The sequence below is a fragment of the Gorilla gorilla genome, chromosome 21 (assembly GCF_029281585.2).
Source record: "Gorilla gorilla gorilla isolate KB3781 chromosome 21, NHGRI_mGorGor1-v2.1_pri, whole genome shotgun sequence".
Lineage (NCBI taxonomy): Eukaryota > Metazoa > Chordata > Mammalia > Primates > Hominidae > Gorilla > Gorilla gorilla.
In genome coordinates this window covers 59,754,223-59,768,889 of record NC_073245.2, presented here as the reverse complement: position 1 = coordinate 59,768,889, position 14,667 = coordinate 59,754,223, and the positions used below count along the sequence as shown (strand labels likewise).

General features: G+C 43.2%; 1 protein-coding gene across 14 annotated transcripts in view; it reads right to left on the bottom strand.

Moving 5' to 3' along the window:
* Positions 1 to 14,667, bottom strand: part of NCOA3 (nuclear receptor coactivator 3) — a 153,690-nt gene that overhangs the window by 121,138 nt on the left and 17,885 nt on the right. For 3 of the 14 annotated variants that reach the window (XM_055373146.2, XM_055373148.2, XM_055373151.2), the window contains exon 2: positions 5,741 to 5,950. The exons of the other annotated variants lie outside the window; for them this stretch is intronic. The gene's annotated coding sequence lies outside the window, so the exon portion shown is untranslated. The remainder of the gene's footprint in view (positions 1 to 5,740; positions 5,951 to 14,667) is intronic. 14 annotated transcript variants of the gene reach the window in all.

The following is a 14,667-nucleotide window of genomic DNA, read 5'->3' as shown; positions in this document are numbered from 1 at the left end:
CCTCTTATGGCTCCCCATCCATCTGCTGAGAGCTACTTCCACCATTCAATAAAACCTTGCACTTGGCTGGGCGCAGTGGCTCATACCTGTAATCCCAGCACTTTGGGAGGCTGAGATGGACGGATCACAAGGCCAGGAGATCAAGACCATCTTGGCCAACATGGTGAAACCTCATCTCTATTAAAAATACAAAAATTAGCCAGATGTGGTGGTGCATGCCTGTAATCCCAGCTACTCGGGAGGCTGAGGCAGGAGAGTCACTTGAACCTGGGAGGAGGAGGTTGCAGTGAGCCGAGATTGCGCCACTGCACCCCAGCCTGACAACAGAGTGAGACTCGGTCTCAAAAAAAAAAAAAGCAAAAAAACCTTGCACTCATTCTCCAAGTCCGTGTGTGATCCGATCTTTCCAGCACACTAGGGCAAGAACCTGGGATACAGAGAGCCCTCTATCCTTGCGATAAGGCAGAGAGTGTAACTCAGCTGATTAGCACAAGCCACCTGTAGACCACAAAACTGAAAGAGCACACTGTAACACACAGCCACTGGGGCTTCAGGAGCTGGAAACACTCAACCCTAGATGCTGCTATGGAGTCAAAGCCCAAAAACACTCCCCACGACCTGCCCGTCTGCACGCTCCCTCCTAGGGGTTTGGGCAGCGAGGCACGGAAGAAGTGAGCCTAGCTACTTAGGAGGCTGAGGTGGGAAAATTCCTTGAGCCCAGGAGTTTGAGGCTGCAGTGAGCCATGATTGTGCCACTGCACTACTGCACTCAAGTCTGGCAAGAAAGCAAGACCCTGACTCAAAAACTAAGAATAATAATAACGCTAATTATTTAAAAAGAAAAAAAAAAAACAAGCCTGGGCAACACAGCCAGACCTTGTAATGATTCTTACACTGGATATAAGGAAAATAACTATCCAAACACCTTTTTTTATAAATTAAGAAAAAAAAAAAAGAGAGATGGAGTCTCACTCTGTCACCCACGCTATAGTGCAATGGCGTGATCTCTGCTCACTGCAACTTCCATTTCCCAGGCTCAACCGATCCTCCCACCTCAGCCACCCAACAGCTGGGACTACAGGTGCACGCCACCACACCCAGACAATTTTTTGGATTTTTGGTAGAGATGGGGTTTCGCCACGTTGCCCAGACTGCTCTTGAACTCCTAAGCTCAAGTGATCCGCCTGCCTCAGCCTCCCAAAGTGCTGAGGTTACAGGTGTGAACCAGCTCATCTGGCCCAAACACATTCTCAAAAGATGTCAGTAATCTAAAGTAAAAGCAGACAGTTACTTTGAGGTTTTTTCATATCTTATTCTTAAGCCTGAAAAACATACAATCAATAGACATTTTCTGAACGTCCACAACGTACTCAGAAAGTTACAGATCCCTGAAAAGACTCAAATTCAGCATGATCCAGTAAAAGGATGCTCACAACCCAGTTAGGGAGACTAATGCTAGTGAAACACTTGTTATATATAGCATCTTGTGGTGGGTACCAAGTACCAAGTTGGACAGCACAAACTAGAAGCCTGGTGAAAGAAATAATCACAAGTTCATGCTTTGGTTTCTCTGTAGAGCAAATAAATCTTTTTTTTTTTTTTTTAAAGAATCACAAGTTCAAATGGACAGGAAGGACACAATAAAAGAGCCTTGGATGGGTAGTTTGACAAGAAAATGAAGCCAAACAATTCTAGTTGCTCAAGCCAAAAACTTTTGAATTATGCTTGATTCTTCTCTTCCCTCTTCCCCCCCTCCCCCACTGAAACCATCACAAAATCCTGTTGGCTCTGCCTTCAAAAGATACAATCTGACCACTTCTTATCACCTCTCTTGCCATAATCATAGTCTAAACCAACATGGATTACTCTAACAGCCTTCTAATAGGTCATCCTGGGTTTTTTGTGTTTTGTTTTTTCGTTTTTGTTTTTGGAGACAGGGTCTTGCTCTGTTGCCCAGGCTGGAGTACAGTGGCATAGCCACAGCTCACGGCAGCCTCAACCTCCTAGGTTCAAGCAATCCTCCCAGCTCAGCCTCCCCAGTAAGCTAGGACCACAGGCACCTGCCACCATGCTGGGCTAATTTCTGCATTTTTTGTAGAGATAGGATCTATGTTGCTCAGGCTGGTCTCAAACTCCTGGGCTCAAGAAATCCATCCTCCTCGACCTCTCAAAGTGCTAGGGTTACAAGTGTGAGCCAGTGCACCTGGCCTAGCTCTCCCTGCTTCTACCCTTGCACTCTTATAGGCTACTCTTCACATGACTGCTGGAGGGTCTTATGAAGACCCTGATAGAGTTCAATTAATCTCTGCTAAACCCATACTGTATAAGGCACTGTGTATGTGTAAAAGAACTAAGAAAAAAAGACTGGAAAGATATACATACAAAATCTATTAATAATGGATGATGCGGTTGCTAGTAATCCTTATTTTTTTTGTACTTTTCTGGATTTTCCATGTTTTCCACATGAACATGAATTAATCACCTTTACAACCAAAGAAAAAAGAAATGCTTTAATTTGAAGGGGAAAAAGAAAAAAAAAAAAATCAATGATCTTGTTTTTTTTTTTTTTTTTTTTGAGACGGAACCTGGCTCTGTCACCTAGACTGGAATGCAGTGGCGTGTTCTCAGCTCACTGCAACCTCCGCCTCCCAAATTCAAATGATTCTCCTGCCTCAGCCTCCTGAGTAGCTGGGATTACAGAGATGCCTGCCACCATACCCAGTTAATTTTTTTTTTTTTTTTTTTTTTTTTTGAGACAGAGTCTTGCTCTGTTGCCCAAGCTGGAGTGCAATGGCACAATCCTGGCTCACTGCAACCTCCGTCTCCCAGATTCAAGCAATTCTCTGCCTCAGCCTCCCGAGTAGCTGGGATTACAGGCGCCCGCCACCACGTGTGGCTAATTTTTTTGTATTTGTAGTACAGACGGGGTTTCACCATGTTGGCCAGGCTGGTCTCAAACTTCTGACCTCAAGTGATCCGCCCGCCTCAGCCTCCCAAAGTGCTGGGATTACAGGTGTGAGCCACCGTGCCCAGCCAAATGATCTTTTTGGAATAACCAAAAATACAGTTAAAAAATCTGCAGGAAGCCAGGTATGATAGCTCACACCTGTAATGCCAATACTTTGGGAAGCTGAGGTGGGACTATTGCTTCATGTCAGGAGTTCAAGACTAGACTAGGCAGCAAAAAAGACCTGTCTCTACAAGAAAAAAAAAAATTTTTAAATTAGCTGCACATCTTAACACTCACCTGTAGGCCAAGCTACCCATGAGGCTGAGGTGGGAGCCCAGCAGTTCTAGACCAGCCTGGGCCTGGGCAATATAATGAGATCCCATCTCAAAAGGAAAATAATGGAAACCATGCATTTATATGCTATTATGCTATTTTTTTTAAAATGAATTTTTTTTAAAGCTGAAGTCCTTACAACTGTCTGCAAGGCCTCACTGTTACCTCTCAGATTTCTCTTGCTACTTACCTCTTTGTTCACTGTCCTCCAAACACTGTGCTCCAAAACACTGGTCACCTTGCTGTTCTTCAAATTCACTAAGAATGCTCCTAACAAAGGGCCTTTCCACTGGTAGTTCCCTCTACACAGAAAGCTCCCCATCCCAACCTTACCCCAACCCAATATTCTCAGGGCTTACTTACTTCCTGGTGTCCTTGTTTAAGTATCACTTACTTAGCAAAACTTACCATGATATCTAAAACGTAAACCCTGCAACACACACACACACACACACACACACACACACAACACACACACACAAGTCCCCCCCTACAAAGTTTTATTTTTTTTCCATAACCATTCTAGTCACTGGTATATTCCTAACATCTAGGGAATAGGCAACACATGGCTAGCACTCAATAAATTTTTGCAGAATAAATTAAAGCATGGAAGAAGAAATGAAAGTTAAAGGATTTTGGAGGGTGTGAGGATGTACACGTTTGAGGGGTCAAGGACTAAACAAAAATCAATCTGACAGGAGCAGAGAACACACGCAGTAAAGAAGCTTCCAAAGGTAAAGAAAAGACTAGGTTAACAGTGAGAAACCAGAAAAAGTGAGGGACCTGAAGGATGGAAAGTTGACAGAGGTAAAAAGATTACAAGCCAGATGGAAATTTAGGCTGAGGGAAAGGATAAGACAGTTGCAGACTGAAGGAAAGCTGAGAAGTGGAAGTGCATGAAGAGGTCAAGAGAAAAGTTATAGATACAGGAAAGGTCAAGAGGAAGGATGAGACTGTACAAGGGAGGAGCAGATCACAGGGAAGGGATGGAGAACACTGTTATGTCACAACACTGTTCTTGCTCAAATCTAGCCCAGCAGTCCAGAAGAGATATACTTCTGCATTAATATGGCTTTACTTCCAAAATGTCAGTGATGTGCAAGTGTAAAAACACAGAAAGATATCTGTAATACAACTGTTTCATCACTTTGAACCCTTAAATTCCTCTCTGCAAAAGTGCAGTTTAAAGGTTAATTTATATATCTTGAATTCCCCAATTTCTTTTTGTTTGTTTGTTTGAGATAGTCTCACTCCGTCGCCCAGGCTGGAGTACAGTGGCACAATCTCGGCTCACTGCATGCAGCCTCTGCCTCCTGAGTTCAAGCGATTCTTCTGCCTCAGCCTCCCGAGTAGCTGGGATTACAAGTGACCACCATCAAACCCGGTTAATTTTTGTATTTTTAGTAGAGACAAGGCTTCACCACGTTGGCCAGGCTGATCTTGAACTCCTTACCTCAAGTGATCTGCCTGCCCTCAGTCTCCTAAAGTACTGGGATTACAGGCGTGAGCCACCGCACCCAGCCAAATTCCTCAATTTTATTCCTTAATACCACTGTTAGGCATTAGCCATGGAAGAGATGAAAGATGAAACAGGGTAGATAATTACAATGTATTTGTAATCTACTCTTCACCCTACAGCTACGCCAGTTTACAGATCTAGGAAACCTGGACTTACATCATTAGAAAAGTTGGATAATAACACCATGTTTGCCTTTAAATTTCAAGGAGCCAAACAAAAACACAGCATCAATTTTAATATAAAGTCTACTGACATTTTAAAAGATTAACAGGAACCTAAAATTGTTAAAATTGTTGGTCAGGCGCAGTGGCCCACGCCTGTAATCCCAGCACTTTGAGAGACCGAGGCAGGTGGATCACTTGAGGGCAAGAGTTCGAGACCAGCCTGACCAACATGGTGAAACCTTGTCTCTACTAAAAAAATAGAAAAATTCGCCGGGCATGGTGGCGGGAGCCTGTAATCCCAGCTACTTGGGAGGCTGAGGCAGAAGAAATGCTTGAACCCGGGAGGCAGAGGTTGCAATGAGCCGAGATCGTGCCACCGCCCTACAGCCTGGGTGACAGAGTAAGACTCTGTCTCAAAAAAAAAAAAAAAAAAAGTTAAATCATTAAAAATTTATTGAATCAAACCAAAATACTGAGCTATGCAAATCTTTTTAAAACTTTGTCTCAATTTTCTCCTCTATACAAATCCTTTTAAAACTTTAATTTTCTCATCATTCTTCTGTATGTATAAAACCCTGTAAAATTTTATGTATGCAGCACTGTAACTAAAAGGATGATTATATATCTTCTCAGATACATAATCTACTGAAATAAAACAATCAAAACCATTTGAAACAATCAGGAATTTTGGAATCAGAAGTTTTTAAAATAATTTTACAATTTCAGTGTTTATGGCCTAACTATTCAGGCAGAGATGAAACAAACATACAATACCTTAGATGTGAAAATATATGCACTGCTCATTAAAAGCTACATGCCATTTTATCACTGATGAGAGTAGCTTCAAATTCCACTCAGAGTGCAACTGCAGTTGCAATGAATCCAGCAGTATAAGCATGCCTGCATGTTATTATGGGAAATAGTGGAAAATTTCACAGGCTGACATCCAGAATGTCTGCGGTTCTTCTTCATATTTCTTTCTTCCTGCAAAGCAGTTAATAGACCAGAAATTAAGTTTTTTTAAAAGGTGGAAATTTCCACTGTTTCTTTTTAAACTAGCCTTCTTAAATGTAAGTTGTAAAATGTTCCAAAATTCCAGCATGAGAGAAAGAATAATTCAGACAGAAAAGAACTGTTTATCATCTTCACATTTGGGTGAGGGGACTGTTAAATAAATTGAGGTAAGGCCAGGAGCAGTGGCTCACACCTGTAATCACAACACTTTGAGAGGTTGAGCCGGTAGATCACTTGAGGTCAGAGTTCGAGACCAGCCCAGCCAACATGGCAAAACTCCACCTCTACTAAAAATACAAAAATTAGCCAGGTGTGGTGGCATGCGCTTGTGGTCCCAGCTACTCAGGAGGCTGAGGCACAAGAATCACTTGAACCCAGGAGATGGAGGCTGCAGTGAGCCAAGATCACACCACTGCACTCCAGCCTGGGCGACAGAGACTCTGTCTCAAAAGTTTTTTTAGAGGCTGGGCACGGCAGCTCATGCCTGTAATCCTAGCACGTTGGGAGGCCGAGGTGGGTGGATCACCTGAGATCAGGAGTTCGAGACCAGCCTGGCCAACACGGTGAAACCTCGTCTCTACTAAAAATACAAAAATTAGCTGGGCATGGTGGTGCCTGCAATCCCAGCTACTTGGGAGGCTGAGGCAGGAGAATCGCTTGAACCCAAGAGGTGGAGGTTGCAGTGCTGAGATGCACTCCAGCCTGGGTGACAAGAGTGAAACTCCATCTCAAAAAAAAAAAAGAAAAAAAATTTTTTTAAATAAATAAATAAATTGAGTTGAGTATCACCCTGAGTAAGAAAAAAAAGTGTCCAGCCAGGCACAGTGGCTCACGCCTGTAATCCCAGCACTTTGGGAGGCCAAGGCGGGTGGATCACCTGAGGTCGGGAGTTCGAGACCAGCCTGACCAACGTGGAGAAACCCCCATCTCTACTAAAAATACAAAATTAGCTGGGCGTGGTGGCTGTAATTCCAGCTACTTGGGAGGCTGAGGCACAAGAATTGCTTGAACCCAGGAAGCGGAGGTTGCAGTGAGCTAAGATCACACCATTGCACTTCAGCCTGGGCAACAAGAGCGAAACTCCGTTTCAAAAAGAAAAAAAAGAAAAAGAAAAAAAAAGTGTCCAGGTAGATACTTAGGTAATATAGTGTTACGATAATTTAATATAATTGCTAAATGTGACAAATAACACATTGTAAAGCTGATTTTTTTTCTCATTAGCTTATACAGCAAGCATTCAAAAACTAATTCAAGTCAGTAGAACAGTTATGCATAGAAAGAACAAAAAGACAAGACAGTATGTGTATATACTTGATGCAAAAGTAATATATTCTATACTAATAGAGGTAAGCCATAAAGATCGGGTTTTTCAGTGGGGGTTAGAGAGGGAACAATGGCAAAAGCTTATAGGCAAGATTAAGTGTTTTTTTATTTTGGCAACTTTTCATTAGGTTTATACCAGACCAATATATTCATAGTTTTTCATTTTAGTTAGTAATAATAAACAATGAAACAGACAAGGAATTATTTATTCATTTTTATTGATAAAAAGATGAAGCTCTAGGCCATTTAAAAGTATTTAACATAGTTAAGTACAGTAGACAATTTACTATGTTTAAGAATGTAAATGTTCCGGATTAACAATCTAGGTTTTTCTTTCCCTATATATGGATTAAAGAATGCAGTTTATAGTATATGTTAGCATAACTGTTATTTTGAGCTTTAAAACACTTGTTATTCCTCAAAATATACATATGACCAAGAAATGGAGCATTACTACAGAGACTCAGCTGATCAATTAGAATTGTACCACCAAAGCCTGGGAGAAAATATCTGCAAATCATATCTAATAAAAGATGGATATCAAGAACATTTTAAAAAATGAGTTTTTTCCCTAAGAACTCAGTTTTTTCTAAGAATTCAGTAACAGAAAAGCAACCTGATTTTTAAAACAGAAGGGGGAGGAGAAAAGAAAAAGGAAAGGAAAAGGAAGCAAAAGATTTGAACAGACACTTCACCAAAGAAGCTGAATGAAATTTCAAATTAAAATCACAATGGGATACCACTACATATCTACCAGAATGCTAAAACACAGGAGAATATTAATACCAAGTGTTGGTGAGGTTACAAAACTGAAATTTGGCTATACTGCTGGTGAGAACACAAAATGGAACAGACAGGTAAACAGTTTCACAGTTCCTTATAAAGTTACACATACATTTACCATATGATCCAGCAATTCCACCTCCTAGGTATTTGTCCAAGAAAATGAAACCTTCTGCCCACGCTAAGGTTTGTATTCAAATGTTCACAGCGGCTCTATTCATAATAGCTAAGAAATGTTGCTCAACTGGTAAATAAACAAACTGCCCATATGTATTGTCTATATACTATATACATACTCAGAAACAAAATAAGAACTCATATATGCAACAACATGAATGAATCTCAGGGAATTAGACTAAGCAAAAGAAGTATGACACAACAACAGCAACAAAATATACATAAAGAAAAAAAGAAGCTGACACAACATACTTTATGATTACATGAGATTTATATGAAATTCTAGAAACAATACTATACTAATACAAAGCAGATCAGCAGACCTATAACATCTTAATACTCACCCCGAACATTGAGAACAAAACAAAGATGTCTACTCAACAATGTACTAGAAGTACTCGCCATAACAATAGAGCAAGAAAAAAAGGTATGCTGACTGGAAAGGAAGGAATAAAACTGTCTTTATTCACAGACATGATCACCTATATATACAATCCTAAGCAAACTACATAAAAGCTACTAAAATTAATTTAGTAAAGTTATAATATATTAGGCAAAAATACAAAAATCAACTGTATTGCTATATACTAACAATAAATTATTCAAATTGAAATCTAAAATCCAATACTATTTATAATCTCATTAAAAATATGGAACTGGCTGGATGTGGTGATTCATGCCTGTAATCCCAGCACTTTGGGAGGCCGAGGCAGGTGGATCACCTGAGGTCAGGAGTTCAAGACCAGCCTAGCCAACATGGTAAAGCCCTATCTCTACTAAAAATACAAAAATTAGCTGGACATGGTGGTACATGCCTGTAATCCCAGCTACTGGGGAGGCTGCAGCAGGAGAATGAGGCAGAGGTTGCAGGGAGCCGAGATTGTGCCACTGCACTCCAGCCTGGGCAACAGAGCAAGACTCCATCTCAAAAAATATATATATATGGAACTTACTGATAAATCTGACTGAAGCTTTATAAGATCTGTACACTGGGGGGACCTCCTCTTTTGGCTCTGGAGCCCCCTCCCTCTGTCTCTGTACCAGGGAGCTTCTTCTTTCTGTCTTCTCCCTTCACTTGTCCCTTCACTTCTTATCTATTAAACCTTCTGCTCCTTAAAACCACTCCACGTGTGCCCAAGTCATTTTATCTAAACCGGCATGAGGACCAAGAACCCTGGTGTTCCCCCACTCATCAGAGCCGTATCATTTTGGTGCATGGGCCGGGAAAGGAAATTCAACCACCAGAGTGGTGGGTATGGAATGGATTTCAACTTTAAATCTGTCCTTTAATTTCAAGGCTCTCTTCCAGCTACCCTGTCGCCAAACTTTCTTTCTCTTTCTATCCTCGGTCTCTTACCCTCTCTCCGTGTGTCTAACATGCAGGAGTCTTTACAGTTCAGGGAAACAGGTATGTTAGAAAAGATTGTGAATCACTGCAGGCAGTAATTCAATAAATGTCTCTCTCTCTCTACATTCTGGCAAACACATGGTATTTCTAAGCCACCTAGTAGAAATCAGGCTGTAGGCCTCTTCTGGGAACAGGAAGTTTCTGCTTTTAACAGGAGTAAAATGTCTTCCGTAGACAAATTTTTGTCTCAATATTGTCCCACTGACAGGAAAATGACCATTCGGTTCCTACATTCCTTTAAGCCAACTATTCTGGCTCCTATTAAGATGGTACTTAATCAGTAAGGCGATTTTAAGTTCAGAAGTTAACCGGAACCGTTCTTCTATGAGTAAATGCTTTAGCATGGGCTATGAAAATACCACACTTGTGGGAATTGCTGTCCTCACTCTACTATTTGCAATAGGGTTATACATGGTAGCACCTTCTAACTGAAATATTAGAGAGTTTCCACTGCTGTAATATTTTGCTTAATTATTATCCTTATAGCAGGGATAATAGTTGACAAAAAGGAAGCATGAAAGTTTTACTATCGCTGAGTCCGCTAGGACTTTTTATTGGGTTTAGTAAAGCAGTTTTAAACGAAACATGCTGCTTTGGGATTAACACCTCTAGTAAAGTAGAGGAAAATCTACAGGTACTTAAAAATCAAAATTATTGACAGGCTCAGGGAAAATGCCGGATTCAGCTCCGAGTGGCTACAACCCCTCTTTAATAAATTCCAGTCTTCTTTATGGAATTGGTTAACCCCTTTACTAAGCACTCTCTTGCTTATACGTCTTGTACTAATATTTGGACCCCGTATAGTTAATACTATCACTGGAAATATTTCTTCTCACCTAGAAGCAATCAAACTCCAAATGGTGCCATAAACTGAACCACACATGGACAGGCCAGCCATTCCTCCGAAGACCCTTGGATCAACCCCAGAAGGAGCCCTAGCTGCTGTTTCCCATTCGACGCCCCTTTTCAGCAGGAAGTAGCCAGAAAGAGTCGTCGCCCAAAACCCCCTAACAGTTAGTGTGGCATCTCCACAGGGGATAATGTTATAGGAAAAGGGGTCCTTGGGAAGTTTTCGTGGTTTTTTGTTTTGTTTTGTTTTGTTTTGAGACGGAGGCTCGCTCTATCGCCCAGCCTGGAGTGCAGTGGCGCGATCTCGGCTCACTGCAAGCTCCGCCTCCCAGGTTTACGCCATTCTCCTGCCTCAGCCTCCTGAGTAGCTGGGACTACAGGTGTAGGCCACCACGCCTGGCTTTTTGTATTTTTAGTAGAGACGGGGTTTCACCATGTTAGCCAGGATGGTCTTGATACCCTGACCTTGTGATCTGCCCGCCTAGGCCTCCCAAAGTGCTGGGATTACAGGCGTGAGCCAACGCGCCCAGCCAAATTTTCAGGGTTTTTGTTTTGTTTTGAGACAGAATCTCACTCTGTCGCCCAGGCTGGAGTGCAGTGGTGCAATCTCGGCTCACTGCAAGCTCCGCCTCCCGGGTTCACGCCATTCTCCTGCCTCAGCCTACCGAGTAGCTGGGACTACAGGTGCCCGCCACTATGCCCGGCTAATTTTTGGTATTTTTAGTAGAGACGGGGTTTCACTGTGTTAGCCAGGATGGTCTCGATCTCCTGACCTTGTGATCCGCCCACCTCAGCCTCCCAAAGTGCTGGGATTACAAGGGTTAGCCACCGCGCCCGGCTCGTTTTTTTTTTTTTTTTTAAAGCATCTCTGGAAAAGTTTCTCGTAAAGCCTCAGCTCTCAGAGCCAGGCCAACAACCTTTGATATGCAAATGCAGGCCATTAGAAAATGGGTCCACCCAAACATGGAGATTGCCTCAGCCTTCTTGCCCTTTCCCCACAAGTTCCTGGCAACATGGCCTCCCCCACATATCCCCACGTGTGTAGAACATCATAGCGCCCCTCCATTTGCATATTAAAAGGCCAGGGTGGGAGGGTCAGCTTTTTCACGGGCACGCGAATGATTTGTTGAGTCAAACCAATCCCGAGCCCTATGCAAATCAAACACTGCCTCCTCCAGCCGCGGCATATATACCTGGCTGGTATCTGTGGCAGGTGGGGACTTCCTCTTTTGGTTTTGGAGCCCCCCTCCTTCTGTCTCTGTATGGGGGAGCTTCTTCCGTCTTCTCCCTTTCTTCTTGCCTATTAAACTCTCTCCTTAAAAACCACAAAAAAAAAAAAAAAAAAAAGGGCCGGGCGCTGTGGCTCACGCCTGTAATCCCAGCACTCCCAGCACTTTGCCGACGCGGGCAGATCACGAGGTCAGGAGATCGAGACCATCCTGGCTAACATGGTGAAACCCCGTCTCTACTAAAAATACAAAAAATTAGCCGGGCGTGGTGGCGGGCACCTGTAGTCCCAGCTACTCCGGAGGCTGAGGCGGGAGAATGGCGTGAACCAGTGAGGCAGAGCTTGCAGTGAACCGAGATCGCTCCACTGCACTCCAGCCTAGGAGACAGCGAGACTCCGTCTAAAAAAAAAAAAAAAAAAAAGATCTGTAAAATGGTAACTACAAAACACTGCTAACGGAAACAAAATAAGACCTAAATAAATGAAAAGATATACAATGTGTTCATGGAAGCAAAGGCACAATACTGTTAAGATGTTGATTCTCTCCAAATTGATCAACCGATTCAATGCAATCACAATCAAAATCTCAACAGAAATTTCACAGAAATAAGCTGATTCTAGCAATTATATGGAAATGCAAAGGGCCTAGAATAGCCAAAACAACTTGAAAAGGAATAAAGTTAGAAGAATTACTCTGATTTCAAGACTTCCATAATCTATATGGTATGGTGCCTGAGTGTTGGATATGAGTTCTAAATTTCTCTTCAAAGAATATGTCAGTATGTTCAATTCTTTGCCTTCTACTTTTAAACTTAACTTCCTTGTAGAGCAACCTTTTTTGATTACCTATTCCACTCTGACTTATTCTGATTACCTGCTCCACCCTGACTCATTGTTCACCTTGACTCATTCCTGTTTCCTGCTCTGCCACAGCCATTTTTCCCGCCAAACCACTCACCCCAACACTTTCTTTAAATTAGCCAATCGGAATTAGCTTAGCCTGTGCAGTCTAACCCTAGCCAATAGGGGAACGACACAGCAGCAGAGGCCACGTGCGTCAGCAATAAGAACCCCTTCTCCTCCCTTGTCCAGGTGTGCGCTCACCATTGCTCCATCTGTGAAGGTGCACCCTTCTATACGAGTAAATTGCCTTGCTGAGAAAAAAAAAAAGAAAATCTTATATTCGAGTGCTATTTCTTTTGTGGCACCGAAACTTTATACAAATTTGGGGGCTTGCCTGTGATTACATTCCCCTCCGGGGGCGGTCTCTGGTTCTCTCTTGTGAGGAGGTGCACCCCGCCCCCTTGTGGCGGCCTCAGGGTTAACAAATCAGGACCCACGCAGTGCGAGGAATAACCTGAGCTCTCAGCAAGGTGGAAAGAAACTGGCCAGCAACCTAGGTAAAAGATCCTCACATACTGCGGCGACGACTCTGTGCACAGACCAAGGAAGGAGAAGCCGTGGGAGCCGGTAGAGTACTTCCTTGGTGGTCAAATTCTGGAGGGCTAAATGTGTATGTGCGTGAATGATCACAAACAACCCTACTTGTGGTGTTGTTCGTGTAGATGATGACAAGTCCTACTGCTGGACAGAGTGAGTGGGTACCCTCTGCGGTTCCGTAGCTACCTCATATGGCTTAGGGCAGATCCTGCCGTGGGATTTATATCGGCACGCCAACGCTAAGAGGGGCCTAATTCTCCCTCGGGGGAGCAGCCAGAGAGGACAACACAAGTTCAGTGAGCGCAAAGGACCTTCAGAGGGGGAAAGAGAGGAAACAGGTCAGCCTTCCAGGGCAGCAAGGCAAGACACTCCCTAGTTTGAGGGGTTGAGCCTTCCAGGGCAGGCAAGGCAAGACAAGACATCCCTAGTTTGAGGGGTTGAGCCTTCCAGGGCAGGCAAGGCAAGACAAGACATCCCTAGTTTGAGGGGTTGAGCCTTCCAGGGCAGGCAAGGCAAGACATCCCTGGTTTGAGAGGTCGAGTCTTCCAGGACAGCCAAGACAAGACACCACTGGTTTGAGGGGTTGAGCCTTCCGCAAATTTCAGGGGATTGAACCTCACACAAACCTCCGGTAGTAAGGAAAATATTCAGAACTCCCCTTTCCTTTCTTCTCAGGGGAAGAAAGAGTAGCTCCACTCCTGCCGGTTCCTCCCCTAGGGGAAGGGCAAGGAGAGGGGAGAACAGTGGCATAAGTGGCTGGCAGAGGCAGGGAAAGACCAGCAGAGGAAAGAGAGAGAGGCAGAGAGACAAAGAGAGAGTCAAAGAGATAAAGAGAGAGACAGAGTCAGAGAGAGAGAGAAGTAGTAAAGAGAAAACAGTGTACCCTATTCCTTTAAAAGCCAGGGTAAATTTAAATTTAAAACCTCTAATTGATAATTGAAGGTCTTCTCTGTGACCCTGTAACACTCCAATACCACCTTGTTGTCACTGTAAACAAGGGTGTAGCCCGAAAGCACTGAGGCCACTGACAACCTGTAGCCTTCCTTTTTTTTTTTTTTTTTTTTTTTTTTTTTTGGCCAGGCACAGTTGCTCACACCTGTAATCCCAGCACATTGGGAGGCTGAAGCCGGCGGATCACAAGGTCAGGAGTTCGAGACCAGCCTGACCAACATGGTGAAACCCCGGTTCTACTAAAAATACAAATATTAGCCAGGCGTGGTGGTGGGCATCTATAGTCCCAGCTACTCGGGAGGCTGAGGCAGGAGAATCTCTTGAACCTGGGAGGCAGAGGTTGCAGTGAGCGAGATTGTGCCATTGCACTCCAGCTTGAGCAACACAGCGAGACTCTCTCAAAAAAAAAAAAAAAAATTTTTTTTCTGTGGAAACAAAAGAGTTTTGCCACATTGCCCAAGCTGGTCTTGAACTCCTGGTCTCAAGCAATCCTCCCAAGTGGGCCTCACAAAGTGCTAGAATTACAGG